This window comes from Vigna umbellata, chromosome 3, assembly GCF_029865625.1.
Source record: "Vigna umbellata cultivar VRB3 chromosome 3, Vumbellata_1.0, whole genome shotgun sequence".
In the NCBI taxonomy this organism is placed as follows: domain Eukaryota; kingdom Viridiplantae; phylum Streptophyta; class Magnoliopsida; order Fabales; family Fabaceae; genus Vigna; species Vigna umbellata.
Genome location: NC_142167.1, coordinates 45,354,565 through 45,372,213, shown reverse-complemented (window position 1 = coordinate 45,372,213; position 17,649 = coordinate 45,354,565). Strand labels below are relative to the sequence as shown.

At 35.8% G+C, this 17,649-nt stretch overlaps 2 long non-coding RNA genes across 2 annotated transcripts; both read left to right on the top strand.

The window, feature by feature from the left end:
* The first annotated feature begins 3,801 nt into the window (after positions 1 to 3,801).
* On the top strand, positions 3,802 to 6,194 carry LOC148202663 (uncharacterized). The gene is made up of 3 exons (XR_015784879.1): positions 3,802 to 3,993; positions 4,140 to 4,211; positions 6,061 to 6,194. It is a non-coding gene; the product is annotated as an uncharacterized LOC148202663 (long non-coding RNA).
* A 4,974-nt stretch (positions 6,195 to 11,168) lies between these two features.
* Positions 11,169 to 13,636, top strand: LOC148202662 (uncharacterized). The gene is made up of 3 exons (XR_015784699.1): positions 11,169 to 11,445; positions 11,592 to 11,663; positions 13,503 to 13,636. It is a non-coding gene; the product is annotated as an uncharacterized LOC148202662 (long non-coding RNA).
* The last annotated feature ends 4,013 nt before the right edge of the window (positions 13,637 to 17,649 follow it).

The window sequence follows — 17,649 nt, the reverse complement described above, 5'->3', positions numbered from 1 at the left end:
TGTTGTGTCATTTTGAATTTGATTGTCCTTTTTCTTGTCTAATTAGCTTATTAGTGTATATCTAGAATTTAATGTGTGATAAAAAAATATAATCTACTATACTTAAATCTGTTATGTCATTTATTGATATATTAATGTTTTGTATAGATCACACAGTTTATCGATGGATATATTTTTTATTTTATAGTTTTTAACAGACATCAATCGTCAATAAATCTAAATTCACAGACTTTATCAGAAAATATAAAAAGTTCATATTGAAAAATGCATATTTCTTATAATTATCACATAAAGTACTCATAAAAAATAGTTTAAACTATTTTCTATTTTTCTTCAACCTCCCTTTGCATTGGCTCAAATTGTTTTCGTATTATATTTGAATATTTAAATTACCAACGCTGATTTTTTCTGACCATTTTCTTAATCACCAAAAATGTATTCAGACAGGAATGTCAAATTAAAACATGGTAAAAGTAGGCATTTTTGTAGTATCTTATTCTTTTGTTTTCATTAGTTATTATTTTCGAGTTATATTTAAATACTATTTTATAAAAAATCATAATACGAATGTAATTAACTTTTTATATTTACTGATTCTAAAAAATAAAAGTTAGACATTGAAGGTTGTGCTGTGTTTATATATTTCAGGATGACTTTGATTTATATGATATGATTATAGTGTAATGGTTGTTTATTATTATTTTTATTTTATATTAGTCAAAAAGTGAAGTGGTGTAATGCTTTAAGAGTGTTTCATCTGCATCTCCAAATACTAACTAATAATACCTTTATCCGCATTCGAAAACTGATTAAAAAAATTTTCTTAAGTGAATTTGTTAATCGATTTTCGAATATCAATTAAGTAAATTACTGAACGGTTTTTGAACTCCGGTAAAGATATTTTTGAGAAATATAAGAACTGCTCATGCTTTAGATCTTTTGAAGGTTGTGCTGTGTTTTGTCTACTGTTGTTCTCAGAAAAGGCAGAGCGCGTGATTCATGACTGTCGATTTGGTGTGTTTTCAAATATGTTTTCAGTGCTGCAGCCACCCAAACTGTACCAAGATCACGCGGTTCTGCAAAACAGCGGCCGTATGCAAAACGTTGTGTATATCTATTTTTTAATGTTTCGAAAAAGCCAAACACGACTTTGTTGGGAGAGAACAATAACACGAGTTATGAGTGAATGTGGACACCTGTCTGTCCCTCATATCTATGACTTCAACAGGAAAACGTTAGAAAATAATCCAATAATCACATTTAGTCAAAGAAAATATTGGTTATGCAATGTGTAAAACGATAAGTTCTACAAAAAAGAGAAAATGACCATCAATTAACTGTCTCCGTATGAGCACGCTGAACTTCAAGGCAACTCTGTCCTCTCTTCCCCACTTAACTATGTCATTCAAATCATATCTCTATCATACTAAAACTAATCTTACCTTCAAAATTTCGTGTTATCTTTTAACTAAATATTAAATAAACTAATAAATTATTGATCGTAATAATTTGAATCATCACTTTGTTGATTTAGTTTACTAGTGTTTTTCTATTTTTGATAACTTACTTTCTCTGGAATTTACTTTTATGTAAATCTTTCGTCTCTACTATTCTTCTCTTCATTTGTTTTTTATTTTGATTTCTCTATCATTTCATTTCTAACAATAAAAATACCAAAAATATGATTCTATACGTGAGTTGTTGATTGAACATCATAACGAGAGTCTATTAATTTAAAGATTTTTATGACTTTGTTCCAATGGAAAAATAAACATTGAAACACTTAAAACCAAATTAAAAAACATTATAAGTTTGTTAGTCAAACGAATCTGTATCGAGTAAATTGAATTTATTAAAAGATACTATATGAACATCGAATTTTAATCCATGAAAAACACATGTGTTTTGGGTATAGAATACCACAAAATACACTTTCACTCTTTGTTCTGAGTTAATTTAGGTAATCATGTGTATCTTAATCAAAATCTTTTCTTGTTTATGCTCCAAGTCGTTCAGGAGTACTTGCTAAAGACATTTCAACACTTAAGAGTAATTGGTCCAATCGGAGAGTCAGAAAAAAGTCTTAAATTCACGATAAATGAATTCACCTACCTTCTTACCTTTAACCTTTATTTATGTTTTGAGATAGTCCTAAGATTAGTAAAACCCTAATCATGGGCCAAAATCACTAAGTAGTGCTTACCCGTAATCTTGAGTTGACGTGGTATTTAAGAGTGGTTGATGCTAAGGAATGTTCACTCGGCTTTCTCTCCTTCTCGGTCGCTCGATCGATGGATTGTTTATCCTTAACTTGCGGCTTGTGGACTACTTGGTCGATCGAGTTCCTCTAATGCTCTCATTTAGTCGGTTTTGTCACGTACCATTTGATCATACGATACAACATGTGTTTTCTAATTAACGGTGAAAATGTTTTTAATTGCCACAATCGAGTCTTTTAAGAATTCATATATAATTTTCATACTTATTACATAGCTTAACAAGTTAAAATATTGGAGTCCAGCATGACTTTATAACACTCAAATAAAAAAATAAAAAATCAATTCATTTGTTTTTTTTAATAAAGAATCAAACTCAAATGGAATTCAGTTTGGCATTGTAACACACGATTGGGAAAAGATAGTGTTATATATATACATACGGTTTGTTTGTGAAAGAAAAACAAACAAACAACGTGTTCCTAGAACGATATCCTTCCACACATTTTAGAATTTAACTCAAGTCTTCTCATTTATAGGAATACTCTACTCCCATTATACCATTTTATAATTTCAATTTTTTTATGCTAAATTATACCTATCAATTTATGTTATGACATCAACAAAATAACATATCCCCTTCAAATTAAATGAACATATAAAATATAAAGTGTCGTCAACATCCTTTTGTTTTTTTTAATAAAGTATGACATCATTGTATTCAAGCCAAATAAACATTTGATATTCAATAATTGAATAATAAACGATGATTTGGAGAAATTTGAAATCAAGATATAATTCTTGTTTAATATCGTCTAGTACCTCATAAAACTTGATTGTTTTTCTATTTATTTTATTCTTTGAACTTGCTGTATAATGTGTTTCCTTGTTTCTTTTCGGAAGTCGTTAACATTAATAGAACTTTCAAAATAAATAAACCATAGTTTTCATTTGTTCTTACAAATAATGAGTGTTCTTGACGTGAGAAAAGTGGTAGTTTTGGAAAGTAAAACGTAAATCACTTTTGAAGATTTATCATTGAGTTGTTGATAAAGATAGAGGGAAAATATGGTTGAGTGTTGAAGTGTGTGCAAAATATTATAGAATATATGAATAATGAAATTTATTTTTCAGATATTCCATGTAAAGTATTAACGAAATTTATTTTTTAGATTTTTTTATCAAACTCTATCTTTTATTTTTGAAAATAAGATTGTTCTTATTTATAGTCTCTATTAAAGTTGAACAACGATTAAGTTGGATTCGAACCCAACACGACCAATTACTGGATTAGATCACGAATTTAGATCTTTACTGCACCAGTAAACTATTATAGATCTCCACCACGCCAAGATTGTAAAATGCAAAAAAGAATAAAAAAGAAGGGATTAGTGGCTAGGATTATTTAATATTTAGTTATCTTATAACTAAATATTAAATAAACTAATAATTTGGATAAAATATGTTTTTTTTAAACCTTACGTTGTAAGGACCTAAAAATTTGAACCCAGGGTTATTGGGCCTTAATTGTGGCAGCCAGACCTTTAGCAATTTGGGCTCATGACCTTGGTAAGGGGGGGCTCTCCTAAAAAGAAAAGGCTGAAGTTCATTTGCCAATTCTCCTTTCTCTCTCTAAAACTCTTTTCCCAAATTCTTTTCTGCCTTCTCTCTAGCCTCCACACTGATTTAGCCATTGCATGTTCTGTTAGGTGGTACCCTAGCGATCGCCTCGTAGAGAGCTTCAAAACCATCCGATTGATTTTACGTTCTTCAACCGGTAAGTGGCTTCCTCTTTTCTCCGCTATTTTCGAAATTTAGGGCTTATGGTTCTACTGTTTTTGTGCAATTAGAACTGCCCTCTTTTCAATTCCTGTCAAGTTTGAGCTCTAAGGGTTGTTCTCATCACCAATGTGATGGTTGTAGGGCACTGCTTAAGTTCTTCCCGGGGTAGGATACTGTTGAAAGTTGTGGTGTGCTAGACGACTCAACTTTAAGGTAAGGGGAGCTAGTTCTATTTTTGATTTTACTGTGTGGAGTGAATGCATGATAAAATTTTGAAATGGTATGTTGTGGAAGCATGAACTTGGTTCTAGTAAACTTGAAATGCATGTATGGAAGTGTGTGTTATGTGATTTTGGTGATTGATGTCTATAAACTGTTTGGAATGACTTAGAATGATGGAATTGTGTATGTTGGAACTGTTTTGGCGTGAAAATTCTGTGGTAGTACTGTTAGAAAGGAAATAAAGTGTCTTTAGAGTCAATTTTAGGCCATTTTAGAGGAAGTGAGGTAGGGATTTTGAGTAAATGAAGGCTGCAGTGTTCCTGGACTGTTTGGGCAGCCTAGACAAGTCCATTGTGACTTGTTAGAAGCATAACAGTAGTTGAAAACAGGTTCCAAGTAGTAGAATTGGATTTGGGTACCTAAGTTGTGAAAATTGGTGTTTTAGGGTTGAATTTGAGTATGAATCACTTTAGAATGGAATTAGGAATGTTTATAATCAATTAGGTAAGTCCAATCACGGATAAAACAAGAATTAAGGGTGTTAGAAGTTGATAAAAATGGTTGGAAATGGTAAGGGGAAACTCTGGCCTCATTCTGCATAATTCTGCAGAATTCTGCAGAGACAAGAACTGATCGTTCGTCCATGCCTGATTTGGACGATCGGTCATGCACCGACTGAACTGACCGTTCGTTCAGATGTTGCTATAGCGTTAAGACACTTAACGTTCGTCCATTGGAATGTGTTAGTGATAGTTAGCGTTCGTCCTTGAGCCAGTGTTAGTAATCAGTTAGCGTTCGTCCTAGTGATGTTAGCGTTCGGTCTGGATCATGTGTTAAGTGATAATAGCGTTCGGTCTTATACTCTTAGGTAGCAAGTGTTAGCGTTCGGTCATGATGAGGCTTGGTATTGAAGCGTTCGTCCTAGTTATATTAGCGTTCGTTCTCGATGAGGTTCGTCCTTGGGACTGGTCATGGGTAGCGTTCGATCATGATGAGGCTTGATATTGAAGCGTTCGTCTAAATAGGGTTCGTCCAAGTGCTTTTGACGTTCGTCCAAGTAGTTTGTCCAATGGGTTAGGACGTTCGTCCAAACAGTGTCCATCCAAGGGCTTTTGGCGCTCGTCCATATAGTGTTCGTCCAGTGGTGATATTTTCTGTTATGTTTTCTCTTATTCCAGTAAGTGATGCTATTTAAATATTTCGGTTACAATTTATGAATGCATCTTCATGTGATTCAGATTGGTTGAAAGTGTATGGTTATAAGTGGTTTATGATCCAAAAGGAATATTATGAGATTTAAAATGGTCGGATGGAATCGGAAATTTAGATCCCTCGGTGGGATCAGTTAGTGTATTGAATGAATGTAAGAGGCTTCCATATGGGGGGTTATCCCTAACACTCCAACGGTCTTTCATTCTCACTTAGAGAGGATTGACGCGTGTGGTGGGAGTAGTGGGAGGTCCTAGGGTAGACGCTATCACTGGAGGTCTATTCCGCGGTAACGGATTAGCCTTGTGTATGGTCGGGTGGAACCCCTCGGCAATGGCTTTGCAAAGCAGTAGAGGCCATCACAAGTGCACAACCCGCCCCAGCTCTACATACATTCTATGTCCGGACGTGTCTAGAGTCTTAACATGATAGGATGCTTGTCTTGATGAGTTTTATGAAATAAATGCTAATGTTTATGATGACTTATGTGTATGGATATTCTGGTAAATGCTAGATTGGTTGAAAATGAATTGTATGATTGTTTGAGACCTAGCTCACCCTTGCATTTGTATGTGTTGCATGTGTTTGCTTTCCCCTTGCGATGATCATCCAATCCTTTGGATGTGAGCAGTAGGTGATGATGTACCTTTGGAGCAAGCTTTGGAAGTTGAGGAAGACCCAGCACCTAGTGCTTAGGATTTCTACCAGCTCTTATGTTAAATAGCTCTTCATTTTGAAAGACTTCTAGACTTCATTTTATCATGACCTGTATTTTGGAAAAACTCTTTAGGTCCCATTGAATCTTTATTCAATCTTGTATTTTGGAGAATTATGAACTTGTACTTAAGTTTTAAAGTTTTCCAGCCAGACTTGGATAACTGTACTGCTTAATTCCATCTATTGTGTACCCTTAACTGCTTTCTATTATTATAATCGATGCATTCTACGTATATACATTGCTATATATTTTGGGATGTCACATTTATGGTATCAGAGCAGTTTTTATCCTTAGAGAACCTGTAGGTTATGTGCATCCTTTGTTTGTGCTTATGTGCCTTAAATGTACGGAAGCATTCTAAATTCTTGAGTAAGACTAATTGTTTTGCTGCTTGATCCTAAACAGAATATGGCGCCTAGACCTCCTCCTCCTCCACCTCCACAACCCGATCAGACGGAAATGATGCGGATGATGGAATCACTGATGAACTCCATGCAACAACAAAATAATTCACTAGTCCAACAAAATACCATGGCACTACAAAACTTAGAAGCCGCTAGAGTAGCCTCGGAAAGTGCTAGGGTGGCAGCTGAGGCCACCCAAAGACAGTTCTTGGAGGTGATGACTAGTGGCAGGATTCCCACCGGTCCTTCTTCTTCTTCGGCTGCTCCAACTCAAGAATGGAGTTTGGAGAATTTCTTGCAGCATCATCCCGCCAAGTTTGATGGCAAATGCTCACCAGATGAAGCCGATCAGTGGCTTCGTGATATGGAGAGAGTCTACAACGCCAAGAGGTGCCCTGATGAGAACAGGTTGTCTTATACTGAGTACCTGTTGACTGGAGAGGCAAGCCACTGGTGGAGCAGTGCACGGGTGATCTTGGAGGGAACTAGAACCCCTATCACATGGGACCTATTCAAGAAGAAGTTCTATAGGGAATACTTCCCTGACACTCTTAGATATGCTAAAGAAGTGGAGTTCTTGGAGCTAGTACAAGGAAACATGTCAGTATCTGAGTATACTGATCGTTTCAAACATCTCCTCCGATTTAATACCATGACAATGGATGAAGAGTGGCAATGCCGCAAGTTTGAAAACGGGTTGCGTGGTGACATCAAGCTCTTGGTGAGAGGTCACCGTCTGAGGGAGTTTCCAGCTCTTGTGGAGATGGCTAGGGATATGGAGAAGACAAAGAGAGAAACTGAGGGATACCCGAGCCGTCAGGTCCAGCCACTGAGGGTTGGGGGACCAGCCGTGTCTAGAGGCGGGTCCAGCTCCAGGAAGGCACCATACTCCAGATCTTCTTCTTCTTCTCGTAGTTCTGGAGGATCTTCTCAACCTTCCGTTCAGCCGAGCCAGTCCTCATCTATGAGTGGCGTGAGATGCTATGGATGTGGCGGTTCGCACTACTTATCTTCATGTCCCCAGAGGACTAATTTTTGGAGGTAACCGATGCCACAAGGAGGGCCACTATGAGCGGGATTGCCCTATGGGTAGGAGAGCTACTTCCCGGCCGCAGCATGTAGGGAGATCTCAGCACGGAGGTGGCGTCAGACCTCAGGCCACTGGACGTGTTTATGCACTGACAGGGACAGAAGCAGCTAGCTCAGGTGATTTGATTTTCGGTACATGTGTATTGGGTGGTAGATCTTGCATGGTTTTGTTTGACTCTGGAGCGACACACTCATTTGTGTCTGAGACTTGTGCTAGAGAGTTGGGGTTACCAGTGAGAGAGCTACAGTATGACTTGACTGTATCTACTCCTACTTCTGGGATAATGAAGACATCTACAGTTTATGTTAGATGTTCAGTAGTGGTTGAGGGGCGTCAGTACAAGGTAAACTTGATATGTTTGCCTTTGCAGGGTTTGGATGTCATCCTAGGGATGGATTGGCTGTCTGCCAATCGTATTCTTATTGATTGTGGAGAGAAGAAGCTAGTATTTCCCAATGGGGAGGATTACACACCTCTGACTCTTGGTGTGTTGAGACAAGACCTAATAGAAGGTGCATGTTGTTTCCTGATACTATCACACATGGAAGTAAAGCAAGGAGATTCTGCCGTAGACCTCTCGGTAGTCAGTGAATTTTTAGATGTGTTTCCTGAGGAGATTCCTGGCTTACCTCCTCCAAGAGAGGTAGAGTTTTCCATAGACCTTGTATCTGGAGCAGGGCCTATCTCTATAGCCCCATATCGCATGGCGCCAGCCGAATTGGCCGAATTGAAAAAGCAGATTGAAGAGTTGTTGGAGAAACAGTTCATCCGACCCAGTGTTTCTCCTTGGGGTGCGCCTGTATTACTTGTAAAGAAGAAAGATGGAAGTTCAAGATTGTGTGTGGATTACAGGCAACTTAACAAATTAACCATCAAGAATAAGTACCCTTTGCCTAGAATTGATGATTTGATGGACCAACTATATGGGGCAGTTGTGTTTTCCAAGATTGATCTACGGTCCGGCTATCACCAAATATTAGTTAAGGCTGATGATGTTCAGAAGACAGCTTTTAGATCCAGATATGGCCATTACGAGTATGTGGTCATGCCCTTTGGTGTGACTAACGCCCCTGCCATATTCATGGATTACATGAATAGGATTTTCCGACCTTTCTTAGATAAATTCGTTGCCGTCTTCATAGATGACATTCTAATTTATTCTAGGAGTGAAGAAGAACACGTCGACCATCTTAGAACGGTGTTGAGGATATTGAGAGAAAGAAAGTTGTATGCCAAGCTCTCAAAATGTGAGTTCTGGATGAGAGACGTGCAGTTCCTTGGTCATATTATATCAGCTGATGGGATTTCTGTAGATCCGGCCAAGGTTCAAGCCGTGTTACACTGGGAAAGACCAAAGTCAGTCACTGAGGTCAGAAGCTTTGTTGGGTTAGCAGGCTACTATCGTCGCTTCATTGAAGATTTCTCTAAGATTGTAGCCCCTTTGACGCAACTGACGAGAAAAGACACTCCATTTGCTTGGACCGATCGTTGTGAGACTAGCTTTCAGGAGTTGAAGCAGAGATTGACTAGCGCTCCAGTATTGGCCATTCCTGACACAGGTAAACCTTTTGAGGTTTTCTGTGATGCTTCCTATCAGGGACTAGGAAGTGTCTTGATGCAAGAAAGAAGAGTTGTTGCATATGCCTCAAGACAACTAAAGATTCATGAGAGAAACTACCCTACACATGATCTGGAATTAGCTGCAGTGGTGTTTGCTCTTAAGATATGGAGACATTATTTGTATGGAGCTCAATTTCAGGTGTTCAGTGATCACAAGAGCCTGAAGTATCTCTTTGATCAGAAGGAACTTAATATGAGGCAGAGAAGGTGGATGGAATTCTTGAAGGATTATGATTTTGACCTTCTTTATCATCCAGGGAAGGCAAATGTAGTTGTGGATGCCTTAAGCAGAAAGGCAGTACATATTTTTGCGTTGATGGTTAAAGAGTTGGAGCTAGTTGAGAGCTTCAGTGATTTAAAGCTGGATGTAGAATTTGAACCTGATGGCATTAAATGTTGCAAATTGGTTATATCAAGTCGTATCTTTGAAAGAATTAAAGAGGGACAACTAGTAGACCCCGAGCTTCAGAAGTCAAGGGCTTTAATTGGTAGAGAACAAGGAAGAGATTTTAGCACTGGGACAGATGGTCTTCTACGATTCAAAGGAAGAACATGTATACCAAATGATGGAGAGTTGAAAAGAGTAATTTTAGAAGAAGGTCATCGTAGTCGTTTTAGCATGCATCCCGGCATGACTAAAATGTACCAAGATCTTAAGAAATCATTTTGGTGGTCGGGTATGAAAGGTGATATAGCTAGATTTGTTTCCTCTTGCCTTACCTGTCAGAAGGCTAAGATAGAACACCAGAGGCCAGGTGGTATGTTACAACAACCTGATGTTCCTGAGTGGAAATGGGACAGCATTGCAATGGATTTCGTAACCCATTTGCCACACACTGTCAGAAAGCATGATGCCATCTGGGTAATAGTTGATAGATTGACCAAGAGTGCCCACTTCTTGGCAATTAATTTGAAGATGTCTATGCAGAAGTTAGCTCAGTTGTACATCAAGGAAATAGTTAGATTGCATGGTGTGCCTTCCAGCATCATATCGGACAAAGACCCCCGCTTCACTTCGCGCTTCTGGCAGACTTTACAGAATGAGATGGGCAGTAAACTCCTGATGAGTTCTGCTTACCATCCTCAGACTGATGGTCAGTCAGAACGGACTATACAGTCATTGGAGGATCTGCTTAGGACGTGTGTACTTGATCATCTGGGAGTCTGGGATGAAGTGTTGCCATTGGTGGAGTTCACATATAATAACAGCTTTCAAACCAGTATTGGAATGGCACCGTTCGAAGCTCTGTATGGGAGGCGCTGCAGGACACCTTTATGTTGGTTCCAGGATGGGGAGTTTGTGTTGACTGGGCCAAAAATAGTGCAACAAACGACTGAGAAAGTGAGAGTGATTCAAGAGAGGATGAGAGCCTCACAAAGTAGGCAGAAATCATATGCTGACAGGAGACGCAGGCCTTTGGAGTTTGAGGCCGGTGATCATGTGTTTCTTCGTGTGACGCCTACTACTGGAGTAGGAAAGGCTATTCGAGCTAAGAAGCTTTCTCCCAGATACCTTGGGCCGTATCAGATTTCTAGACGCATCGGACCAGTCGCATATGAGATAGCTATGCCGCCCCAGCTAGCTAATCTCCATCCAGTCTTTCATGTTTCTCAGCTTCGGAAGTATGTCCCCGACCCTTCTCACGTGTTGGAAGCTGACATTGTACAAGTCAAGGAAGATCTCTCTATAGAGATGCAACCGGTCAAAGTAGATGAGAGGCTAACCAAACGACCAGATGGGAAAGCTACCAGACTGATCAAAGTCATTTGGGACAGTAGAACCGGCGATTCTACCTGGGAGAAGGAGGAAGAGATGAAGAAGTCATATCCTCACTTGTTTTCTGGAAAGTCCTAATTTTCGAGGACGAAAATTTTTGTTGTTGGGGAGAATGTAAGGACCTAAAAATTTGAACCCAGGGTTATTGGGCCTTAATTGTGGCAGCCAGACCTTTAGCAATTTGGGCTCATGACCTTGGTAAAGGGGGGGCTCTCCTAAAAAGAAAAGGCTGAAGTTCATTTGCCAATTCTCCTTTCTCTCTCTAAAACTCTTTTCCCAAATTCTTTTCTGCCTTCTCTCTAGCCTCCACACTGATTTAGCCATTGCATGTTCTGTTAGGTGGTACCCTAGCGATCGCCTCGTAGAGAGCTTCAAAACCATCCGATTGATTTTACGTTCTTCAACCGGTAAGTGGCTTCCTCTTTTCTCCGCTATTTTCGAAATTTAGGGCTTATGGTTCTACTGTTTTTGTGCAATTAGAACTGCCCTCTTTTCAATTCCTGTCAAGTTTGAGCTCTAAGGGTTGTTCTCATCACCAATGTGATGGTTGTAGGGCACTGCTTAAGTTCTTCCCGGGGTAGGATACTGTTGAAAGTTGTGGTGTGCTAGACGACTCAACTTTAAGGTAAGGGGAGCTAGTTCTATTTTTGATTTTACTGTGTGGAGTGAATGCATGATAAAATTTTGAAATGGTATGTTGTGGAAGCATGAACTTGGTTCTAGTAAACTTGAAATGCATGTATGGAAGTGTGTGTTATGTGATTTTGGTGATTGATGTCTATAAACTGTTTGGAATGACTTAGAATGATGGAATTGTGTATGTTGGAACTGTTTTGGCGTGAAAATTCTGTGGTAGTACTGTTAGAAAGGAAATAAAGTGTCTTTAGAGTCAATTTTAGGCCATTTTAGAGGAAGTGAGGTAGGGATTTTGAGTAAATGAAGGCTGCAGTGTTCCTGGACTGTTTGGGCAGCCTAGACAAGTCCATTGTGACTTGTTAGAAGCATAACAGTAGTTGAAAACAGGTTCCAAGTAGTAGAATTGGATTTGGGTACCTAAGTTGTGAAAATTGGTGTTTTAGGGTTGAATTTGAGTATGAATCACTTTAGAATGGAATTAGGAATGTTTATAATCAATTAGGTAAGTCCAATCACGGATAAAACAAGAATTAAGGGTGTTAGAAGTTGATAAAAATGGTTGGAAATGGTAAGGGGAAACTCTGGCCTCATTCTGCAGAATTCTGCAGAGACAAGAACTGACCGTTCGTCCATGCCTGATTTGGACGATCGGTCATGCACCGACTGAACTGACCGTTCGTTCAGATGTTGCTATAGCGTTAAGACACTTAACGTTCGTCCATTGGAATGTGTTAGTGATAGTTAGCGTTCGTCCTTGAGCCAGTGTTAGTAATCAGTTAGCGTTCGTCCTAGTGATGTTAGCGTTCGGTCTGGATCATGTGTTAAGTGATAATAGCGTTCGGTCTTATACTCTTAGGTAGCAAGTGTTAGCGTTCGGTCATGATGAGGCTTGGTATTGAAGCGTTCGTCCTAGTTATATTAGCGTTCGTTCTCGATGAGGTTCGTCCTTGGGACTGGTCATGGGTAGCGTTCGGTCATGATGAGGCTTGATATTGAAGCGTTCGTCTAAATAGGGTTCGTCCAAGTGCTTTTGACGTTCGTCCAAGTAGTTCGTCCAATGGGTTAGGACGTTCGTCCAAACAGTGTCCATCCAAGGGCTTTTGGCGCTCGTCCATATAGTGTTCGTCCAGTGGTGATATTTTCTGTTATGTTTTCTCTTATTCCAGTAAGTGATGCTATTTAAATATTTCGGTTACAATTTATGAATGCATCTTCATGTGATTCAGATTGGTTGAAAGTGTATGGTTATAAGTGGTTTATGATCCAAAAGGAATATTATGAGATTTAAAATGGTCGGATGGAATCGGAAATTTAGATCCCTCGGTGGGATCAGTTAGTGTATTGAATGAATGTAAGAGGCTTCCATATGGGGGGTTATCCCTAACACTCCAACGGTCTTTCATTCTCACTTAGAGAGGATTGACGCGTGTGGTGGGAGTAGTGGGAGGTCCTAGGGTAGACGCTATCACTGGAGGTCTATTCCGCGGTAACGGATTAGCCTTGTGTATGGTCGGGTGGAACCCCTCGGCAATGGCTTTGCAAAGCAGTAGAGGCCATCACAAGTGCACAACCCGCCCCAGCTCTACATACATTCTATGTCCGGACGTGTCTAGAGTCTTAACATGATAGGATGCTTGTCTTGATGAGTTTTATGAAATAAATGCTAATGTTTATGATGACTTATGTGTATGGATATTCTGGTAAATGCTAGATTGGTTGAAAATGAATTGTATGATTGTTTGAGACCTAGCTCACCCTTGCATTTGTATGTGTTGCATGTGTTTGCTTTCCCCTTGCGATGATCATCCAATCCTTTGGATGTGAGCAGTAGGTGATGATGTACCTTTGGAGCAAGCTTTGGAAGTTGAGGAAGACCCAGCACCTAGTGCTTAGGATTTCTACCAGCTCTTATGTTAAATAGCTCTTCATTTTGAAAGACTTCTAGACTTCATTTTATCATGACCTGTATTTTGGAAAAACTCTTTAGGTCCCATTGAATCTTTATTCAATCTTGTATTTTGGAGAATTATGAACTTGTACTTAAGTTTTAAAGTTTTCCAGCCAGACTTGGATAACTGTACTCCTTAATTCCATCTATTGTGTACCCTTAACTGCTTTCTATTATTATAATCGATGCATTCTACGTATATACATTGCTATATATTTTGGGATGTCACATACGTAGTGTATTGTCAATTACTTTTAATATAGTTTTGTACATTCTATTTTATTTTTCGTACGTCTACTGTTCTCGAAAAATCGAAAATGTGGCAAATTTAGAAATACATTTAACTAAATAATATATCTCATACCAAAGTTTGAATTAGGAGAAAAGTATGAATATATTATTAAAATGCATGATAATTTATATTTTATTACAAACACAACGCTTAAAAAGGTCTATGTCTCCACTACTTTCATCATCTATCATTCTCCCATTTTTTTTATTTTGATTCCTATATCATTTCATTTTTAATGAGAAAAATACAAAAATATGATTCACAAAACAAAATGCATGAGTTGTTGATTGAAGTCAATATCACCCAAGAGCCTAACAATTTAAAAGATTTTATGACTTTGATCTAATATATAATTTTGGATGAATAAGTACTAAAACACTTAAAACCAAATTGAAAACCATTATTAAGTTTATTAATCAACTATAAACGAACATGTATCGTGTAGATTTGACTCATTAAAAGACACTATACAAACATTAAATCTAATCCACGAGAAACACATGTGTTTCTTAATTGACTGTGAAGATGTTTTTAATCACCATAATAAGGGACTTTCAAGAATTCATATATAATTTCAGATACATTTTTCATTTTCTAAGCATTAACAAGTCCAAATATTGGAGTAAAACATGACATTAATACTCAAATAAACAAAACAAATCAATCCATATGTTTTTTTCATAAAGGATCAGACTCAAGTGGAATCCAGTTTTCCAATCACTATAACACACGATTAGGAAAATATATTGTTATATACATATGGTTTGTTTGTAAAAGAATAACAAACAGACAACTTGTTCCTAGAACATCTTCCAAACACGCTTCAAAACGAAGTTCCAATCTCTATACCTGATATAGATTGTATGCATAATTCTGCAACAAATAGAGTTTGCGGAATATTAACATATGGAATATGAGTCTTCTTAAGAGTGTATTTTGTGGAAACGATTTTATGCATAATAGGAACTGAGGAAATAAGAAAATATTTCCTTTTCGAAACTATTATGCATCTCACAACTGATAATTTGGGTGATATCAGTATCAATTTATGTAATCCTTCACCAAACATCCAAAGACTATTATATATCTGCATCTTCTTACTTCACCCAAATCATCCTCACTAGAAAGGAAATCATATTCTTCTACGACAATTGTTTAGATTGAAGTATATCCGAGAACTACTTAAAAGTGTCTAAAAGCGCTACATAAACTCATATTGACACACATTGAGACAAATAAAACCTATTCAACATTTTGACACAACGCATAATAGACTCGATTGCAAACATCTAAAAAGACTAAAATCTCTTCAACCTTTAAACACCATATATAATAAGCTCAAATAAAAAGTCGTCTAACAACTATTTTAAAAGCATGCAAAAACTCGAAAGAAAAATTATCCAAAAACTATTTAAAAAACGTTAAAAGGAACGCACAAGCTCGAATGAAAAACCTTTGAAAATTATTTCAAAAACATTACAAGCAACTAAACAGAGTGCCTTACCATATGGAGTGGACACTGAATTTTCAAATGTTCTTATACAATTCTCATTCAGTATTACTCATATCATACATATCTTTTAAAATTTTAAGAGGCTCGTACTTCACCTCAAATACTACTCCTCCAAATCTAGTAAAAACAAAAACAAGTATTTAAGATTATATAATTTGGTGTGTATTGTGAATCTCAATTTTGTTAATATAGTAAAAACTTATTATTAAATAAATAAACATATATATATATATATATATATATATATATATATATATATATAAAATTAAAAATATGATACAATATAAGGATTAAATTCAGAATGCCCTGTAACATAAATTAAGAATTAACTAAATGTATAATCATCATATAAAAAAAATTGTAAGGATATTAATCGTGACAGACACTAAATTAATAATGTTTAAACTTACAAGGATCAAGTTAACAAGTGTTACATATTAATGCATCAAGTTGAGAATTTACAATCACTACAACAAATATAATTTTTTTTGACAAAAATTTAGTGATATTTATCATTATTTGTGACTAATTTTTCATTTGTTACAAATATTATTCATAATAGGAACAAAATTAAAAACGATTCACAATAATTATATTAAAAAATTAAAATATATATCATAATTATTTATTAAAAATATTATGAATGAAATTATTTTTATGACATCAAAATATGATTAATAAAAAATTTATAAATTATTTGTTATAATTAAATTATGAGTTAGTACAAAACTAAAATATATATGTGACTATAATAATGTGTCATGAATTTCTTATTATATATTCAATAGAAAGTCTACTGTATCTATATTATTGGAAGTCAAAATAATTTTTATGAAAATGTAATTAGCATATTTATATATCATTTGTGACTATTTCTAATTTGTCACAAAAATTTCTTCAAAAGTGATAAAATATACATGTCACAACTAATTATTCTAAAATATAAAAATATCATATGATAAAATTATTTTTATTTTTATAATTAATAAATTTATATTGAATGATTAATAAGTAATATTAATAGCATAATATTAATTTTCATTATGATTACTAGTAAAAATACATGTGGTACGTGTATTTGTTTTTCTTAATGATAATAAAACTTAATAAAATTATCATTATTATAATTATAAAAATAAATATAAAAAATTTTACAATTTTAAAATATCAATTTTAAAAATATCACTTAAATAATAAAATTGAAAAATTAATTATTTTAATTTAAAACTAGTGATTTAAAGGGTAAAAATAGAAAAGAAATGTGTACACCGAAACTAGGAATCCTCTTGTATATATTGTATCATAATATTTAATTTTAGTATCAAATTATTTAATTATGACTTTTATTATTAAAGTCTTTTTTATTATAATCAAATAATTTTCTTAATAAAAAAATGATTTTTTTTATTTTGGGAGTTTTATTAAACAAAATCCAATCATCACATTTAGTCAAAAAGAAGCACTTGGAAAATTGGAAATTTGAATAATCACTTTTATTGATTTTCTTTACTAGCTTTTGTTTTATTCTTGATAATTTATTTTTCTTGGAATTTACCATTCGTCTCCACTATTTTTTTCATCTATTCTTCTCTCATTTGTCTTTTATTTTGATTCCTCTGTCATTTCATTTTTAACAATATGATTCCGAAAAAGAAATATATGAGTTGTTGATTGAGATCAACATCAAGTAAGAGTTTAGTGATGTAAATATTTTTATTACTTTGAGCTATATATATAGGTTTTTATTAGTGAACTTTGTTCTAACAGGGAATGAATAAACATTGAAACACTTAAAACCAAATTTTTTATTATGAATAATTCTTAAAATTTTGAAAGTAATAATTAAAAGAATAAAATTAGAAAACAAAAGAGGTGTATCATCTTTATATATAGTTATAGATTATGAATAATTGTTTAAATTTTAAAATAGTAATTAAGAGGGTAAAATTGAAAAGAAAAATATTAAGCTGAGGCCCAAAATGGTGTGCACAGGAGGATGACCCAATAGCTAAAGGCACATGATGTGGGTAAAGCCATCTCAGTGGGAGACTCGAGTAAACGTGTCAAAAGCTTCTACGCGAGAGAGGAGAGAGAACGAAGGATCCAGAGAGTTCTTCCCTGGATGCTGAGAAGGCTGGCGATGGTGCGGCAGTCCGGTGGTCTTAGAGGCGTCGGACGGCAATGGCGCAGAAGAGAAAAATGAAGAGGGTAAGGAGAAGAGT